Below are 21,040 nucleotides of genomic sequence, written 5' to 3' on the forward strand. Positions count from 1 at the left end.
TTTTTAATGATAGTCACACAGAGAGAGAGAGAGGCAGAGACACAGGCAAAGGGAGAAGCAGGCTCCATGCACCAGGAGCCCGACGTGGGATTCGATCCCGGGTCTCCAGGATCGCGCCCTGGGCCAAAGGCAGGCGCGAAACCGCTGCGCCACCCAGGGATCCCAATCTACTTTCTTTTCTAAGAAACACAATGACACTTCTACATTTTCTGGGGAAAAAGTCACTGTTACTAAACAGAGGTCTTTAGTCCATGTATAACTCTTTAAGTATTCCCATTTGACTATAAATACTAAAAACACTCCTAAGAAATTACTGCATATTTCAGGTTAATTTTAGTAAACACTCAACCTTAGTTAGAAATACTTGTTAAAGAACACCAGAAGAAGGGAAATGCAGTTCTTTTGACATTACACAGAATGAGCAGAATGATAGTGCCCAACCTATCCATCCCCATGGTATGCGCCTGCAAACACACACACACCTCATTTAGGCAAAGTCACTATAGGAAACTATGCAGACCACACTACTCCTTGTCAGAATTCAGAATGTTTCTTTAAAATAAAACCTTATTGATAACATTAGTAACATAGGCACCCAAGAAATCATCTCTGAAAACCTCAAGTTCATATTAAAATGAAAACTCAATTTTCTCCCAGTGGGCCTTTTGAAATGCTAAAATTTGAGAAACATGCTTCCTCCTAGAAATGCTATGTGGCCTTCTGAATAGCTATCACAGAAGTTAAAATTCTGATCAAATCGAGCAAGAACATTTTACATTTCCATACTCATGCTTAAAATCCCCTTAATATTTTTTATTGGGTTGACGTCATCTTTTTGATGCTTTATATTCAATCAAAACCTAAAACATCTTGGAAGATGAATGCAGGATACATGGAGCACACCCAGGAGATCCAAATCCATTGATTATCATGTGAAAGAAGGCCTAGAGGCAATTAGTCCTTTGTTGTGGATGACAAATAAACCTCCACATAAAATGTTCTATACACTGAGGCATCTTTGATCAGTCTTACTGGCTCAATGACTCACAAAAGATGGGGAGGGAGAATGTCTGAAAACAAAAGGGCAGGACTGAAGGCACCATTTAGTTATTTATTCTGTATGTTCAGCTCAGTTTTTCCTCTTTCCAACTTTTCATGACACTATAAAAAGAAATGGAATGGATTCTTTTCAACCAAGAACATCAGCGCTGCATACTAAGGAGAAAAGTATTGGCTTCACACAGAACCCATATAAACCACTAAATATCAACCTGTTCTCTCTAGTTAGGTATTTTTAACAAGGGAAATGGGTTTTGACAAATCACTCTTTTATATAACAGTTTATTACCCAGACTCTTGGAAATTAATTTACATATAAGACAAGCTGCAGCCAAACCATTCACAGCTTCAGGATGGAAGGCTGGGTTCTCAACAGGCACTGCTTTGGAAATGATCCATGTATGTGCTCTCTGGAATTTTCCTCTTCTATTAGAATTGTCTGGAAGTGTCTTAAGATGAACAACAGCGTGAGTGATTTATGAATAAGCTGTACCTATTTCCTCTGGCTTAAAGATGCCCACAACTTTTTGTTCTCTGAACAAAGGTGCATATTAAAATGAAGACATGAAACAATGTCCTAGAGATCAACATGCTTCTAAAATGATTCATTCCGGTGAATGTAAAAATCCAATATGGAAACAGGAATTGTATCTTTAAAGACTAAGACCACGATATTTTCCTCAAGCTAAAAGGGACCAAATGAATCATGAATAGTAAGACAATCCAATGAGCACACCCTGTGGCCACAAACCATGGCTCAAATCCGGGCCCCAGCGTTTACTGGATGTGACCCTAGACAAGTTGACAGACTCTCAATTTTCTTTCCTATAAATGGAGGCAGTAATAGCATCCACACAGGACTAACATGAGAACTAATAAGTTAAAGTCTGTGTTTTGTACATAGCATGGACTCAATAAGCACACTATTGTTGCAAGTTAAAATATCATGGAAAGAAGTACCATCTAGGCTGGCTTTTCAGATAAGGCAATTATCATATCATCTGTGCATTATTTATTTAATCCAGCAGATTTTTATCAGAACCAAAATCGTATATACCATGGGAAAAAAGATTACAAAGAGGATTTTAAATCTTCCTCCCCCCACCCACCCTTGTGCAAGGAACTTTTCATTCTCCATATACGATTTCATTTAAAGTTGCTTTAACCAGAGAGGGTCACCATGGGAAAGTAAACCACTGACAGCATATATTAGGTTCACATTAATTTACAGAGGTAGCATAATGCTTATGAAAAGTAAGCTGGCTGGAAGCCCACAGTTTGCCCTTGAGCCTCAGCCAGCAGGGAAGTTTCATGCCATGTGATTAGTGAATGAGGAGACCCTGGGTGATTAATTAGTGCTCCATGCCAATCCTATCAGATGGGCTGTGAGCCAGTAATATAAAGTAAGCCACTTGATTTTAACTTCCTCATCTCAAAACTGACTTCCATGTGAACATGACTTTGTCAAGCACTTTAAATATCGAAGGAAGTTTTTCTCCAAAACTCCTTTGAGACAAATCCTGCTTCCTTGGACACACATTTTAGCTCTGCTAAAAGGCAGACTGGATGGGAGAGACTCTAAATCAGGAAGTGTGTCTGCAAATTTTCTGAGCACCAAATTAAGCTAAACTCACTTCATGAGTCCCCATAAGTGTTTGGTGCTCAAAAGAGAAAAAAAAAATTGCCTATGCATGAACAGATTTTCTATAGAAACCTAAAGGTCCATCAGTCTCTTTAAAAAGAAAGTCATTATAAAAACTGTGCATCCGTAACTTTAACTAGATTTTATTATGCTGTTATCAGTGTGTTTTCTTAACATCTAATGAAGCAAGCAGCAACGAGTCATTTGTTTTTAAGTATATGATTTCCCAGATATTTCTGAAATGTATTTTATCTATCACTGTCCCAAGACTGATGTTGCGGTGTCTAGATTTGTTCGTTTACTGCAGATATCAGTTCTCTGGTATCTATTACCATTTCAGTCAAGCTCCTGAAATTAGATTTAAAAGAGAAAGAAATAACTTTCCTAAATTAAATCAGTTCCTTTAAATGAGATCGACCTTTGGGTAGATAATTTGTGTAAACACAAATTGGGTCCTGCACTTTTCTAAATCTCATCATTAGTCAGGATCTCCAAACTGGGCTCCAAATGTGAAAGAAAGGGTTTAGTTACCAACATTCTATCCTGCTCTCTATGGTATTTTTTTCCTTACAGAAGAAAGGCTCCACACGAGCAATACTGTGTATAACTCCCCTCACATATAGGGTCTACAGAGCAGTGAGCACACACGGAAACCTACCTAAAAACATCTGGTGTTATAAAATAACAGATCTCCTGGGCTAAAATCATTATGGGTTCCATGCTGCAAAGGTTCAAGGGTTCAAGATCCCAGGCTGTGCTTCAGCAGGGAGGAGGCAGTTACTATCTTGGCTCGCATATCGTAGGAACTGAAAGAAGCCTCTGAGATCCAGTCATGTCAGGAAAAGGGAAATGGAGAATCTGTATTTAGAAGCTGGAATTACAATCCCAACCTAATAGCATTCTTTTCCAGATACCCAAGGAATCTGAGGCAGCCCAACTGATAAAACCGCCAATCTAGGCAGCAGTCATAGCAGGAAGCTCCCCACCCCCACACATGCACTGATTTTATGGCTTTCAAAGGTCAGCATCCAAGACACCACATGATTTCTTAACAAACCCCTCAGAGGGCTTCAGTGGGGAGGACCCGCACTACCTACCAGCACAGGTTGATAAACGACCATGGGGACCAAGCCCGATGGTACTTACAATCTAGTCACAGAAATGTTATAAATCAATAATTAACATAAAAGCCAATTTGCGGTAAATGCCATCAATGAGATTGAGAAAAATGATAAGTTCAGAGAAGGTCACAAGATGCCAAGATGAGGGAAGATTTCGTGGGAGGGTATGGGTCTTGAGGGAAGAGTAGAATTTCAAAAAATGGAGATGAAGAGCCTTTCCAGATCAGTGTTTTTCAACCAGGTCTGAAAACCTGCTGGTAGCAGTTTAATGGATTAAGACCAGAATTTCCTTCCTCAATGAAACAGAACAGGATGTATTTCATGAGGTGAGATGAAGGTTTCAAGAAATTTGTCTCATATATAAAATATATGTCAGAGAATCTGGCTCAGTCAGTTAAGCATCTGCCTTCAGCTCAGGTCATGATTCCAGGTCCTGGGATTGAGCCCAAAATTGGGTTCCCCACTCCGTGAGGGTCTGCTTCTCCCTCTCCCTCTGCCTGCTGCTCCCTCTACTTGTATGCTCGCACATGTTCTCTAATAAATAAATAAAATCTTTAAAAATTAAAACAAAATATATGTCATACTGAGGGTCTTGGTCAAAAGTTTGAAAACCATTGCTTTATTTTATTTTATGGAAAAGACAGTGAAGTTGTCTATCTGGCTGGAAATGAACAACTCAGTTATTAGGTTATTACAGGCCAGACTGTGGAGGGTCTAGAATGTGGTATCCAAGGATTTGGGGGTACCTGGCTGGCTCAGTTGGTAAAAGCATGTGACTCTTGATCTCTGGGTCATGAGTTCAAGGTCACATTGGGTGTGGAGTCTGCTTAAATTTTTTTTTTTTATTAAAAAGAATTTAATTTTACACTTGTAGGTACAGAGAAGTCATTACAGGTTTTCAGCTTTTTTTACTTTATTTTTAGTTTTACGGACACCTACTGTGCTTAGCATCCAACACATGATCTCGCTTAATTGCAACAATCACCCTTTGAAGTGGGTATTATTATTTCCACCATAGAGGAGGAAGTGAGAATCAGACAGATTATATAACTGGCCCATAAAATGAAGCCAGGTCTTTTGACTTCAAAGCTTATAATGTTTAAAAAGAAACAAAACAAAATTTTGAAATGATCAGAGCTGAGCTTTAGGAATATTAATCTTGCACCTTCAAACGGCTAAACTGAAGAGACTAGACAACTACATTATTAGAGGGGTTTCTTTTGATCACTCAATTTCAGAATTTAAGAGCAATTTAAATACACTCCAAATCCTAGGCAAAAATCACACCAAACCAACAGTTAAAACTGCTCTTTCTTAATGACCCTAAAAAAGATTTGAGTGAAGGTTCTTATTTCTCAATAGCTACATTAGTATCCTTTTTACTTCATTCTGCAGCATTGAAGTTAATGACTGTTATCACTTGCAAAAGGCTTTGAAGAAAATATGAAAATAGGTACACTTGCTGAGGTCTGCCTAAAGCAGTAGTGCTAACATAAAAGGAGTGACCTACTGCTTTGCTCAGATACTCCCTCCAGCCCTCCTGTTCCCACACCCAGACACTCCGTCTGTGTCTGATCCTACCTACCTCGGGGAGCCACTGTGAGGGCTAATGGTGTGATTTGTGAAGAGCCCAGAGCTCCCAGAGAAAGCAAGCCGGAGGAAGCTCAGATATTATCACTGGGGGGCTGAGAACATGCCAACACTAGACTTCTGAAAAAGAAACAATGGCAAGATAGAATAATGGTGTGCCTAATTTAAGGGGGAAAAAATAAGAATTTGCAAGTTGCTATGTCTGATGAATAGAAGATGAAAGATAGAACCTCGTGAGCAATGAAAAAGAAACATCTTCCCCCTTTCTGCTAAAAGCACAGAAGAATCAAAGAAGCTCCTCCACAAAGCCAAAATGACCCAACCAACCACCTAACACTCACAGAAACCAGGAGGGTAAAAATGTTCCTCTGCCCAGTGTGCGAGTTGGACAGAGAAATGTGTGCCGAGTATCCAGCAAGTTGGAAAAATCAGCTGGGCACAGGACTCTTCTCTGCACACACCGAATCATCTAGTCTGGACTTCTCAACTGACATAGGAACCCTCTTTAAAATAAAATACTCGCAGACTCTCAGTGTGGACTTATTGTTATTAAAATATCTTTAAATGTGCAGAAACAGAAAACTGGTACAAAATCCCAAATACATTTACAGATCAACTACCAACAGTATCAAACCAACAAAACTCAAACTAACCACAATAATTAAATGTAACAGATGATGTTTTTTGCTGCCACTAAAACACTGATGTGGCATCCAGCCTGGTTCTATATTTAATCTGTTTTGGTATTTTGACTTTCATAAATGTTTACACAGAGAACATTTGTTTACGTAAGAATGTTCTACAAAACAGCAAAAAACCTAGAGGCCAGATTGGGATGATCAGACTTCATACTTAACCCAAAGTCAGCTAATTATGATGAGGTGTCACATGATAACTCTACACGGCTCTCTTCTTTGCTTCAGAGGTAGCACTGCAGCATCACTGAAATTTACGATTTTTTTCCAGCTTCGCAGAGTATAATAAAAATTGTATATATTTAATGTGTATAGTGTGATGTTTTTAATATAATACATTGTAATGACTGCCACAGCCAAGCTAATTAATATATCCATCACTTCACAGGGTTAGCAATGTGGGTGTACCGAGAACATTTAAGATCTACTCTTAGCAGATTTCAAGTACGCCATTAATTTACAGTCAATGTGCTGTATATTAGATCTCTAGGACTCATTCATCCTGCATAACTGAAAGTTTGTACCCTTTGAACAACATCTCCCCATTTCCCTCATCCCCTTAGCCCCTTGCAACCACCATTCTACTCTCTGCTTTTAGGAGTTCGACCTTTTTCAGATTCTATATATAAATGAGACCATGCATTAAATGGGTGACTAATCCAACCACTGCTGAAGTGAGAAACATTTTTCCCATTGTGAAACTATATGCTTATTAGCAATGAACTATATTGCAATGCACACATATGAGGGCTAGACTGCCCACCATCCTGCTGGGAACAGGAGCATGGTACTCACGGCACCCAACTTAGTATGGCCATAGTGCCAATGGATTCTCATTGATCTCTGTCTTCCCAGTTACCCTGGAGGAAAATGTGCGTCACCCACATGTAGTAGATGAGGAAACAGCTCAGTCAAGTGACTTACCCAAGGTCACACAAATTGATAGCAGTGGAGCCAAGATGCAAAACCAGGAAACCTTACTCCAGACCCCAAGCTCACAACCACAAATGCCTCTTGACCACTGTAATCACCATGTGACCCACATCCATGAGCTGAGAATACACACACAGATGCAGGCACTGCCCTTACAGCCAAGCACTCACTTATAATGTGGTTGAGGACATGATCTGGAAGATGCTAATATTTTTAACTGCCTACCTCCACTTGGTTATTCTGCATTCAACTAAGACAGGTGCACTCAAAGATCAAAAAGACATCAGGCGATCCCTGGGTGGCTCAGCAGTTTAGCACCTGCCTTTGGCTCAGGGCGTGATCCTGGAGACCGGGGATCGAGTCCCACATATGGGGCTCCATGCATGGAGCCTGCTTCTCCCTCTGCCTGTGCCTCTGCACCTCTCTCTCTGTGTCTCTAATGAATAAATAAATAAAATCATTAAAAAAAAGAAAAAAGATATCAGAGACTTTCCCCGGGAACCAGGATGGCCTACTCTAGAGCTTGAAAATGATTATAATTACAAGGCACATGGGTGACTCAGTCAGTTAAGCATCTGACTCTTGGTTTTGGCTCTGGTTGTGATCTCAGGGTCATGAGATTGAGCCCCATGTCGGGCTCCACACTCACCGTGGAGTCCGCTTGAGACTCTCTCTCCCTCTGCCTCTCCCCATCCTACTCTCTCACACTCTCTCAAATATATAAATCTTTTTTTTTTTTAAAGATTTTATTTATTTATTCATGAGAGACACAGAGAGAGAGAGAGAGAGAGAGAGAGAGAGAGGCAGAGACACAGGCAGAGGGAGAAGCAGGCTCCATGCAGGGAGCCCGACATGGGACTCGATCCCGGGTCTCCAGGATCAGGCCCTGGGCTGAAGCACCGCTAAACTGCTGAGCTACTTGGGCTGCCCTCAAATACATAAATATTAAAAAAAAAAAATTTTTTTTTTGATTACAATTACTTCAACAGAGTAAAAAACTGCGAGATGCAGGCAGTGAGTTTAAAAATGATATGCTTGTTATAAGTTAAAAACACAAAAAAAAAACAAGAGCTGACATTTATTCGAGTCCTTGAAACAGATCGGGGATAGTCAGGCACTTCACTTGTATCACATTTCATTGAAGTCTCATAACAACTCTCAGAGGTGAACACTATTAACTTCATCACTTTGCAAGTATAGAAGTTGGGCTTAAAAGACAGAAGTGACCAGTCCCCGAGCAGGCAGCCAAGCATCCAGCTCCAGAACGGCAACACGCTGCGACCTGGCCTCTGGGAGTGGACCTGCCGGCAAGATCCTCATCACTTCACTCCTCCTCAGAACTTGGGACTTCTGCAACCGGTTTAATCTGTAACCTACTTGTCCTATTTGGTTGGCTGAGACATCTTATCCTGTCAGAAAAACACAGATCTGTAATAATTCAGAACCTTTTGGCTTTGGGACCAAGAACTACTGCGACCTTAAGAATCACAACGGAAGACTATGAAGGTTTCCAGCGTGTTCCAGCAGAGAGATCTCCTCGGTTCTAGGAACATAAAACCCAGCTGTGGTCAGAAAGCTGGACCAGCACTTGCGCGGCCGCCCCCCCCCACCCCCAGACCATCAGTTCATCAAGGCTGGCGTCGGACCTCACCTGTGGGGCTGCGGGGGACCCACCCCAAGGCTCTGCAGGCCTCAGGCACGGCCCCCCCGCTGCTGTCCACGCCGCCAACCCTCACTGACCAGGCAACACGGGGGGTGTGTGCTGCCAGGAGGCGACAAGGCCCCCGGGAGACTGGGGCAGAAGACAGTGCCCGCGCAGACAGGCCTCAGGAGCCCAAGAAGGAAAGTGCCCCTGACACTGGGAGGCAGTGATACGAGACACTTCGTGCCGGTCACCAGCCGGAGCCAGGAACCACACGTACCTACTGTCTGGTGACAATTGTCGTCACCCCGTGAAGTGTGCAATGCTATGCCCTTTGGACAGATGAGGAAACTGAGGCTCGGGGGTGACACCGTTCTAGGAAGCAGTTTGAGGCCAGCGCCTCCTGGCCCCACCGCGGTCTCCACGTTGCCAGGGGTACTCCCCACCCCATCTGCTCTCAGGCCTCGGAGACGGAGCAGAGAGCGCGGGCAGCGGATTTGGGAAGGAAGGAAGGAAGGAACGGCGCTAACCCGAGGAAGGGATACGTAGCACCGACAAAGATTTTACAGGCCAGCCAGGTCTTTTCATTTACAGAGTAAACTAGAGACATTAGATTCACATGGGATGACACAGCTTTTATATTTTAACTAGGAATTACTAAACCCTTGCTATGGACCAGAATGGGCTCTGGTACCTTTAAATACATTATCTAATTTAATCCTCGCTGCAATCCCATTAGGCAGGTAGCCCATTTCACAGGCAAGGAAAGCTGAGGCCTAGAGATTATGCAATTGAGGAAAGATCTTCCAGCTGCCAAACTCCTTGTTCCCCCCCCTCCCCACCAAGTGAGCCACTGAACAAGCCAAATTTCAGGTCTCAGGTACTCTCTCTCTCTGCTAGGAGGTGGCAAGAACCCACATGGAGGTCTGCAAGAAGCCTAGTTGTGGCTTCTGCAGTCTGGTGCCCTGTTTTCGCTCCCTTTTCTCTCCCGCACTGCCCACCATGGAGGGAGGTTGAGGTTTAATGTCTCCTGTGCTCTGAGCTGGTTTGTCTGGATTCCGGCTGGCAGCAGGACTAAGTAGAGCCGCCTGTAAGGAGTTCGGCTCAATGCCCCGCAATCGGGACCCCGGGTCGTGTCTCTGTCTGGCACAGCCTTTTCTAAAACATGAGCAGCAATGGGGGAAACATGCTTATGGGAAGGCTCTTGGGGGCCACATCGGGACCCAGCAGAGGAAACCGACTTCTAAGGCCACAGACCTCAAGGCCTGAAAGGAAAGATGTGGAAAGGGCCCTGGAGTCAACTGCCAGTTATGAAGTTGCTCCATTTTCAAAACAATGACTTGGTACACTTGGCCTCTCAGAGTCCAACCAAAGAAGAGTAGTTACTTCATGGCTACCTGGCCTGCTCTCTATACTTGACCACCAACTGATCTGGCTGGGGATGGAGAAATCCAGGGGTCTCCTCTGGTTGAGGGAGGCTGGGTGGAGAGGCCACACCAGTTCATTGTATTGGTGCTTCAGTCTGCCAGAGGGTCCCTGAGACGGAGAGGGGGCCGAGGACCACTCAGCTGACCAGAAGCCAAATGTGGGCCATTTCCCCAACAGCTAAGGTTCACATCCATGTGATCGCTGCAACCTGCAGTTCCAAGCCAGCAGGAAAATGTTAGGTTCAAGCCACTTTAGGAAAACACAGTTTCTCCCCATTGCTTGGCATGCACAAATTACCACTCAATGAAATATTCCCTATTATTGAATGCATGACATAGGAACTCCTACAAAAATAATGTTATACTTTGTATCAGTTCATGTTGAAACATTTATCAACATGTCTTATTGACTGCCTTTGCAGGAATTTATTCAAATTTATTCCATTTTGAAAAAAAAAATTATTCCATTTCGTTGTTTGTCTGGTGCCAGTTTTTACCTATAAATTTCTTTTGGCTGTATGTACAAAGGAATTCACTCAAATTTGATTATTATAGTTTGCTTTCACATTACCATTATTCACCAAAATACTATACAGGTATGTGTGGTTTTTTTAAAAAAAGCTCTACAATGTGATATAAAAATCTACTTGTTTATAAATGTGTTATAGTACCACGTACCCATGAATTTCTTATACTGTATGACTTAATAGCTGGGAAGGGGCTGTAGAATATTGCTTATCTGGATGTCAGGATTTCCTACTGGATCTCAATATATTGTTTTTGCATAAACAAAATTCTCCCCCCCCCCAAAGAAAAAAAGCTCTTTTAAGTTCCTTTCAATACATTTATGATCGACATATTTATATCTTTTTCATCAAATAATTACTTGTAAAAATTGGAATGTCTCTTACATATCTCTGCTTCTTACATTGCATCCAAAACAGCAGAGTGAAGGGGTCCAGGAACCATGTGCCTTCTCCCAAGTTACAGCCTGGAATGAATTCTAAGCTCCTCATCCCATCTCATGTAACCACAATCACAAATGACCTCAAAAACATGGCACATCCGATCTTTCTATCCATTCTTTTGCCATTACTCCTCTCATCCCCAAACCATATACATGTCGATATGATAGACTTGGAATAAAAGCAGGAAGTTCCTCCAGAAGCGGAGAGGGGATGACAGTTTATTGAACATTCATCCCTGAATACTGTGTTCCCTTCAATTTTATTTTTCCTTGGTGATCTCTGTATTTTGTAATACCTTCAGTATTTGTAATTTGTAAACTTCAGTGGGAGGCAGGGGAGGAGTACAAACTTATGTTATTCAAGCTAACAAAATTTTAACTTAAACTATGGCAGGCAGCCTTCAAGATGGCCTTCAATGATCCCCACTTCCTGGTATTCACATTCTTGTGCAGTCCCCTCCTACAATATTGTACCTGGAGTGGTTATGTGACCAACAAAATTCAACTGGAGTGATGGAATGCCATTTCTTAAACTAGCTTATAAAAGATTCTGGCTTCTATCCTGCTGGCTCTCTAGTGTAAGTGCTCTCAGAACAGCATGGTGCTGAAGGAAGCATGTTGTGAGCAACCCTATGGAGAGGCTCATGTGGCAAGAACTGAAGCCTCCTGCCAACATCCACATGATTAAGTTTAAAAGTAGATCCTCTCACCCCAGTCAAATTTCCAAATAACTACAGTCTCAACTTGCAACTTGACCTCAACCTCATGAAGAGAACTACCCAGCTATAGGCCACTCTCAGATTTTGGACTCCTCATGCACATGAGGTAACAAAAGTTTGTTGCTTTAGGCTGCTAAGTTTTGGGGTAATTTGTTACACAGCTGTAGATAACTAATATATACAGGCTTTCATATTTTTTTTTTAATTTATTTTTATTTATTTATGATAGTCACAGAGAGAGAGAGAGAGAGAGAGAGAGAGAGGCAGAGACATAGGCAGAGGGAGAAGCAGGCCCCAGGCACCGGGAGCCTGACGTGGGATTCGATCCCAGGTCTCCAGGATCGCGCCCTGGGCCAAAGGCAGGCGCTAAACCGCTGCACCACCCAGGGATCCCCAGGCTTTCATATTCTTATGTGAGCTTTCTTCAGCTATAAAAGTTTCTATTATAAACATGAATTACTTTTTATAAACAGAAATATAAAGCAATGTTTTAAGAAGCTTTATCCTGTAAAAGATTATAGTAAGTGTGACTTCCTGGCCAAAGATGAAATGGGCTATCTAATGTGGTGAGTTCCCTCTGTCTTATGGCTCTTAATTCCTGGGCTGAGAAGCATCTAAAACAGGTGTAGATAATGGCAAGCTGAAAGAAATTCCTCCAACTCTGAGATTCAACCAATGTTCAAACACCCGCAGCAGTCTCTCTTCTTTTCTCCCCTCAGGTAGACTTAAAAATATCCATCCAAGATGCAATTTCATTCACAAAATGTAAAGATTATTCAAAATACTATGATCAATTGTTTCTGTTGCTGAGGCCTATAGAAGGATGCAGATTTAAACTAAAGAGAGATTTAGGATTAGCTTCAGGATGATTAGCCAAACAAACCAAAAACACCTGTGAAACAACTGTGCACGGTGAACAATTACCCTGCCCTGTGAGGAGGTGGCATGAATTGGCACAAAGACCATGGGCCTCAGCTTAAGCAAAACTGGGTTCACACCCAGGTTCCATTTCATTCTGGCTGCGTGATTTTGGATAAATGACTTGACCTCTCTGAAATTCAGCTTCCTTATCTGTAAAATAGTGGAGATACCATCACCTACCTTGTATGCACTCAGCTGGACTCATTCCTTCCTTCTCAAGATAGGATGGATAAAGCCACATCACTAGACCCTTTCCAGGCTCAAGATTTTCTGAACCAAGTCTTGCACTGGCTTGAGATAGAGATGGGTTCAAGAACACTGAGGTGTTCACATCTACCAACCCTCTGTCTCTCTTGGCAAACTCAGAGAATCTCATTTCCTAAATGTTTCTTTCAGGAACATTATATCCTGGCAGTGCATCATTTTCTTCTGGAAGAAAATGTAGAGTAAGCCAGGAAACTAAATCTTATGAAGAATATGCCATTAACTAGTTGGGTGCTTGTAAAGCAAATCATCTCACACCCTAGGCCTTGGTTATCCTGTCAGGTATGTTAGAGATCATTTCTACCTCTAAAAACCTAGATTCTAATTTTAGGGTGCTTGGAAAAGGTTTCAGAAGTCTGTATCTGTTATGATGGGGTTTCTATTTAAGGGACAGACATCTCTATAAAGTTGTGCTCTCACTTGTTCTTTCTCCCACTCAATTTACTGTCATGTAAAATGCTCTCATTCCCTTTGCAAAATATATTGACTAAACCCTAAGGCAGGTTGAATGCTGGCAGCTGGCAGGCTACTCTTAGGCAAATCTCTTGGTGCCCATTTTCCTCATCTGTGAAAAAGAAATAATAGTACCTTACCTGATAGGGTTATAGTGGAGATTAAGTCAATGTATGTAAAGAGCTTAGAACACATAGCAAGTCCCATATAAGTGTCAGCTTCTGGCGGTCAGTGCCAACACACCTGCTCACATTTTGTTCCCACCAACAGAGCTGTGTGCTTATGCCAGGTGGGCCGTGTTTCCTTTCAAGCATTTTTGCACCAATTGTATTTACTTTGCATTTATACTACCCATGCATCATGTAAAAGCAATTAGATATGAATGTCAAAAAAAAGTCACTTCTGTAAAAAATGAATTAAATGCCTTGGAAAGTAAAGGCTCAGCAAAGGCAAACAGCAGAAAAAAAAAAAAAGTCTGCTATTGAATTAGGTGTGGGAGAGACAACTGTAAAAGGCTGGAAAAATTCTGGAAAGATCCTGAACATGGATTACTTTGCAAGTATTGTTAAATTCTAGATCCACCTTAAAGAAAAGTAAATGTCAGATGTAGTCAACAAGTTGTTGGGTGATGTTTATATAAGATCCTTAAGTCAGCGGATCCTTCTTCAAAGAAAAGGGCCTGGGCCAACATCAAAACATTTTGAGTACTCAAAATTTTCCAGCAAGTCACAGCACTCTGGCAGAAGAATATCAAGGTCTCCATATGCACAGCCAGGAAAAAACAAAATGCTAATCAGCATGTTGCTGAAAAATAATGTTTTAATTTAAAATTAAATGTCTAAAACATGAGTCATTTTTCATGTATCACCATTATAATAGATTCTTCAAGTTAACTAATTACCAGTCCCAATTTAGTGCGACAATAGGGCTTCACCTCTGTGTGCACATGTGTTTTCACGCAATGGATGTACTCAGTGGGGTTGCAAAGCTCATTAGATAATGCATGTAAATCACACCCATTCCTTGTCTGCTATTTTATATACTTATGTAACATATGTACATGGATATAAATTTGCATATAAAAACAGACTGTAAGAAGGGTTTTTAAATGGTTTTCAGGGAATTTCCCAATTTTGCCCCCAAGATAATACATACTTTGGAGTGAATCCATGCCTTTGTCTAGATTTCACTACATTTGGTTTATCCATCCTATACAGTTATAAAATATTAGAGCACAGTAACGAGCTTAAAAATAAAGTAGTTCAAAAAATGGGCAAAGGACTTGAATACACATTTCTCCAAAGAAGATACGTGAATGGCCAATAGGCATATGAAAAGGTGCTCAGCATCAACAATCATTAGGGAAACGCAAAACAAAACTACAATGAGAAACCACCTCATATCCGCTAGGAGGTCTACTATCAAAAACTCATAAAACAAGTTTTGGCCAGGTTGTGGAGAAATTGGAAAGCTTGTGCACTGCTGCTAGGAATGCAAAATGGTACCGCTGCTGTGAAAACAGTGTGGAGGTTCCTCAAAAAGTTAAAAATAGAATCACCATATGACCCAGCAATTTCACTTCTGGGTATATACCCAAAAGAACTGAAAGCTGGGTTTCAAAAAGATATTTGTTCTCATGTTTACCGCAGCATTTATTTACAATAGCTAAAACATGGACACAAGCTAAATGCCCATCAGTGGATGGACAAGCAAAACATAGTATATACATACAACGGAACATCATGCATATTTAAAAGGGAAGGAAAGTCCTACAACATGGATGAACTTTGAGGACATTATGCTAAGGGAAACTAGCCACAAAAAGAAAAACATGGTATGATTCCATTTATATGAGGTACATAAAATAGTCAAAATCATAAAGACACAAAGTATAATGGTGGTTGCCAGAGGCTAGGGGGAGGGGAGGATAGGAAGTTGTCTAATGAGTACCAAGTGCCAAGTTTTTAAAAATATATATTTTATTTATTTGAGAGAGGTAGAGAGAGAGAGAGAGAATGAGTGGAGAGGAGAGGGAGAAGCAGGCTCCCTCCTTAGCAGGGAGCCCAATGCAGGGCTCGATCCCAAGACCTTGGGATCATGATCTGAGCCAAAAGCAGACTGAGCCACACAGGCACCCCCTGGGTGTCAGTTTTACAAGATGAAAAGAGCTTTGGCCATGTGCCTGGGTGGCTCAGTCGGTTAAGCATCTGCCTTCAGCTCAGGTCATGAACCCAGAGTCACAGGATGGAGGCACACATTGGGCTCCTTGCTCAGTGGGGAGCCTGCTTCTCCCTCTGCCCCTCACCCCACTCATGCGCTCAAATAAAACAAAACAAAATAATAAATAAATAAATAAAAATAAAATTATGGGAATGATGGTACTGATGTCTGCACAAGAATGTAAATATCTTGAATGCCACTGAACCATATACTTAAAAATGGTTAAGATGATAAATTGTATGTGTATCTGAATACAATTTTAAAAAAATAAAGGAGTGCTTACCTTATTTCTAATTTACTTAGTGGACTGCAGATGAAAGGCTCCGGGGTGTGCCCTCAACTCCGCTGGCTCCACACCCACAATTCTCTTAAGACACCCTGGCAGGTAGGATTCACCATCTGAAGCCCCTACTGAAACCAGAGTGCCCATTGTCTCTTGCCCCATCTGTATGTGTGTGCATGCACAAGCACATGTAGAGGGAAAGTACTGGGCTGTCCTATAACCCAGACACCCAGCCTCATGGAGTTTAATCCTCACTCATAGCCAGAGGTTGAAAAGGGTGCTACATAATACAGTTAGGACCTTCAGACTGCCCAGACCACAAAAATGAAAGGGAATGACCACTAAGAAGGTGGGGTGTCACATCTTTGTATCTGATTGTTTAGAATGAAGGCAACAGGTGCTAAAAGCTTGGGAAAGCAGATGAGAGGAGGAGGCATAAAATAAATAAGATCTTAAAAAAAAAGTCCTCTTATTTATTCATGAGAGACGGGGGGGGGGGGTAGCGGGGGGCAGACACACAGGCAGAGGGAGAAGCAGGCTCCATGCAGGGAGCCCGACGTGGGACTTGATCCCGGGTCTCCAGGATCAGGCCCTGGACTGAAGGCAGCAGTAAAGAGCTGAGCCACCCAGGCTGCCCCAAGGAGGACTTTTTTTCTTTTTTTAAAGACTTTTAGAGGAGAGAGTGCCCGTGCGCAAGAGGTTGAGGGGGGCTTGCAGGAGGAACAGAGGGAGAGAGACAAGCAGACTCCCCACTAAGCACAGAGTTCAACACAAAGGGCTCAATCCCATGACCTGAGCCAAAATCAAGAGTCGAAGATTTAACTGACTGAGCTACCCAGGTGCCCCAAGAGAAGGAAAGGATTTTTAAGAAATATTTTATTTATTTATTCAAGAGACACACACACAGAGGCTGACACATAGGCAGAGGCAGAAGCAGACTCCTTGTGGGGAGCCCAATGCGGGACTCGATCCCGGGACCCCAGGATCACGACCTGAGCCAAAGGCAGATGCTCAACCACTGAGCCACCCAGGTGCCCTAGGGAAGGACTTTTAAATAGCAACAAAAGGATGGGGTGACTGAAAACCTTTTTCTTAGCAGTGATCAGAAAAGTATGGTAGATCTTCAAATACAGCTATATTGTAAGAGTGAAAATGAGATGTAGTTTGTACTGAAGTAGATGTAGTTTGACACTGAAGTACCTAAGTGTTAACACTATTCTTTTGATTATTCAAAGACAATATCTTATGTGGGAAAGTCCCATGTTCTGAGAAGGAATGGTGGTGGAAGAGCATAGTGGACACCTGCTATGACTTCCCCGTACAGATCCCTCCCCCTCCTCCCCACAAGGGGGTTGAGTGGGGCTGAGCCCACGGTGTAGGTGCTCCTGCCTCCTTTGGGTCAGCAACTGAGGGGGCAGAGGGTCAGGAAGGAGGACAAGCATCCATCAGAGTCAATGCCCCTTAGATGTAGAACTAAGTTGGAACTACCAGAGAAGAGGCTTTCTCTTTCTGCTCCTGGGATATGAAATTAGAGCAGCTGGTAGCTGTTTCTGCCACTGCTTGGAGCAAGCCTGCCTGAAAATAAACCAATAGGGAAAGGCAGAGCAAGAAATGAAGGGACAGACACTGCTGATATCGTCAGAGCAGCTGGATGTGGCTAGTGCCTAAAGCAATACCCCGAGACTTTTCCATTATGTGAATCAATAATTTCATGTTTTTGCTTAAGCCAGTTTGATTGGGGTTTCTGTCACTTGTAATTGAAATTAGCCCTGAATAATGCAAGGTGTAAATGGCTGCAATATATTGTGCCCATTTCACCATACTACTTACGATCCACGTTTGGATCATAGAGTTTATCCTTACACTTGAGCCACACACTCTTCAGGGGCTCACTATAAATTATTCCAAGGGCAGAAGGAAAATGCAATCCAATTGGGGACACATGTAAATATTAAGATACAATATTAACATTCATAGCAAATATTCCTTAAACATTATTATGTGTTTAACACTAAATGTTTTATAGGACTCAACCCTCACAACATTTTAAGTATTACTATCTCTATATTAAATATCGAGAAACTAGCTCAGAAAAGTTAAGAGACTTGCCTAGCACCAGAGACAAAGAGTGATGACACAGAGCCAAGAACATTTGCTCTTAACTGCTATGCCCTACCGCCTCCAAAAGATCACAGTGCTACTAACAACAAGCAACTTAGTTCTGCTGTGCCACACAAAGAGGTTCAGCTGTTTTGTGGTGCCCTGAGCCATCCCTCACTACGGTGGTACAAAAGACACTATGCCACACAGTACTCCTTGGAGAGGCGACTTTCCAACTGCAGGTAGCAAACCATCAGCGAGTCATGAAAACTAATTTAATGAATGCAGACCAGCAACATTTTCCCCCAAGGAACAGAAAATATAGTATCAGATTCTGTAGTGTATATTGTACAGGTAAATATTGCTTTGTGAAACCTTTTTAGTTATACATATAAATGCACTGACACACGTATATACTGGGTCATGATGTAAAATACGTCTCACTGTAGATCATGTAGATCACTGTTGGTAAAGTTTTAAGGCCACTAGGGCAGAGCAAAAGGCTCTGTGCATGCTGGCTGTGAAATCACCCAAACCAGGAGTCACAAGGTCAGGGGTGGGGAGAGAGGCAGACATTAACACCAAATGGCCTCAAGAGTTGGGGTTCAATTAAAACTAACCCACCCAATTCATTTTCATGAGGCAGTCCTTTAAAGCAATCCATTTGACTCCCGAGAAGAACTCTCTTTCCCTAACTAAATACTAGGGACTACAAATCCTTTCACCAAACGGACAATATCTGATGTTTATGTAGTAATTCAAAACTGAAAACAGTGAAGCCAATGATATGACTGCAGAATGTGCTGTGTGTAGGCTAATGAGGCTCACGAGCTAAGAGCACTGGAGCCAGAGCTCTGGGCAGCACCCCCGGCATAAGGCTGAAGTTGAAACTCACTGGGACAACTTGAATTGGGGAGAAGGGGGCAATCAAAATGGACAAGTAGAGCAGCAGCCCTGACAGGATTAAAATAAACCTCAGGCTCACTCACTCTCCCTCTCTGCTTTTCTCAGGGAGCTCCCAGTGTAAAGCGGCACACAGAGATGCCAATGGGTTTAACATTGGAGACTAAACTTCCACCAAGGCTTCCTGGCTTCCCCCCTCACCCAGGGAAGAAATACGTCCTAAACTTTTATTAAACTGTTGTCATAAATTGCTTCCAAGAGCAGAGTAACATATTTTATCACTTGCCCTTTATTTCCAAATGGCAAGAGGGGAGCCTGTGCCCGCTTCAAAGCACGGAGCCAAAATCAGCTGGCAGCACGTTTCCAGTCATTAACCATCGAACTGGCAGCACTGTGGAAGCCCATTTTGTTATAGGCTCATCCATAATAGATTTTGTTTGAAGCCTGGACAGACTGAATTCGTTAACCTGAGTTACCAATTCATCGTAAAGCTTAATTGCCTTTGTGTCCCTCCAAAGGTGCATCACTACTCCTTTTGCTTCTCCCACACACAATATGTTGTTTAGCCTCATGAAGTCTACAACAATTTCTTGTCAGAAGATATTTTTATCAGTGGTTCTGATCCTTTTGTGGATTCAGGATCTCCCTTTGAGCATCTAATGAAAGATGGGCCCCTCTCTCAAGAAAAATGTGCACAGATGTACAGGTGTATGTGCCCACAAGCTCACACACACAATTTTGCTAGATTCTTAGGGGGCCCACAGACATCGAAAAAGTCCTCTATGGTCTCTTAGAAAGTATACGAAACCCAGGTTAATATTTTCAGTTTTAAATTCTATTACCTTTTATGGTATTCAACCTATTTGTAGAAAAAAAAAAAAAACACCAAAAAAATCCTCCAGCTTATGGAGTTAAATGATTTCTTACACAAAATAAATACACACCAAAACAAAACAAAATCATGATGTCAACATTACCTACTTAATTCTTTTACACATCACAAATGGCCAACTGATTAAGTATTTAGCATCAGTTTATGTAGGACCATGCTTACTGCTAAAAGGGATCTAAAAAAAAAAAAAAAAAGTGAAAGGCTCAGTTCCTCATCTTAACAAAACTAATATACTGAAGCACTGGTGGGGGAAAAAAGAAGTCCATAGACAGAGATATGCTAAATCTTATGGTCCCAGCTAAAGGCATAAAGAATTAGACTTGATTCTTCATTGATTTCATAGTGAATATCCAGGGGCTTTTCTGCTTGTTCAGTCTGCTTCCCTTCTTCTGGTTACATCATCTTGATCTTCGAATACGCTGGTGAGGTAGGAGGGGTCACATCACCCAACCTGGTAAGCAAAACATTTCATCCACCACCATGACTGCTTTTGGAATAGCAAATGCTCACAGCTAATCCAATGAGACCCAATAGTGAGACGTCTACTTGAGTATTTGGAAAGAGAAACTCTCATTTGCTAGTAATTAAAAAGGTAGGAAAGGTGGCCCCCAAGGATTGCTGGGGGCCATCTTAAAACCATATGGGGATCCCCTGAGAATGAAGTCAACCCAAGAGAAGGAAAAGTCAAGAAACAGATTCCTATGACATGATTTGGTCACTGGATATAGCTGTGGTTGAAGCTCTTTTCAAGTATATGAGCTAATAAACCCCAACTTCACAAACTGCATTGATTACACAGTAAATTTGAGTTCTGTATTTCTCCATCCTTTCCCTGTAACTAGTTCGCTTTCCAAGGAGTGCCTGGAATTTACTAGGTTGTCACACAATGTGAAAGATTTAAAATGATGAATGAGGGCCACCTCGGCAGCTCAGTGGTTGAGCATCTGCCTTCGGCTCAGGTTGTGATCCTGGGGTCCTGGAATCAAGTCCCACATTGGGCTCCCAGCAAGGAACTTGCTTCTCCCTCTGCCTATGTCTCTGCCTCTTATGAATATTTGTCTCTTATGAATAAACAAATATTTAAAGAAATAAAAAAACTTAAAAAATAAATAAAATGAATGACTCATTTACTGTTACTTTACTTGATGCCACTATAACAATGCCACAGTTAGCAAAACAATGGCCATTATTTAAAGGTATGGATTTTCA

General features: G+C 41.9%; 1 protein-coding gene and 1 long non-coding RNA gene across 6 annotated transcripts in view; one reads left to right on the forward strand and one right to left on the reverse strand.

The window, feature by feature from the left end:
- Window positions 1–21,040, reverse strand: part of TSPAN5 (tetraspanin 5) — a 170,238-nt gene that overhangs the window by 45,586 nt on the left and 103,612 nt on the right. The window lies entirely within an intron of this gene.
- LOC144304392 (uncharacterized) overlaps window positions 1–21,040 on the forward strand; it is a 404,632-nt gene that overhangs the window by 37,714 nt on the left and 345,878 nt on the right. The window contains exon 4 of one of the 3 annotated variants that reach the window (XR_013371309.1): window positions 14–938. The exons of the other annotated variants lie outside the window; for them this stretch is intronic. This is a non-coding gene — a long non-coding RNA (uncharacterized LOC144304392). Of the gene's footprint in view, window positions 1–13; window positions 939–21,040 lie in introns of those variants that run through there. 3 annotated transcript variants of the gene reach the window in all.

This window comes from Canis aureus, chromosome 33 (genome assembly GCF_053574225.1).
Source record: "Canis aureus isolate CA01 chromosome 33, VMU_Caureus_v.1.0, whole genome shotgun sequence".
NCBI lineage: Eukaryota > Metazoa > Chordata > Mammalia > Carnivora > Canidae > Canis > Canis aureus.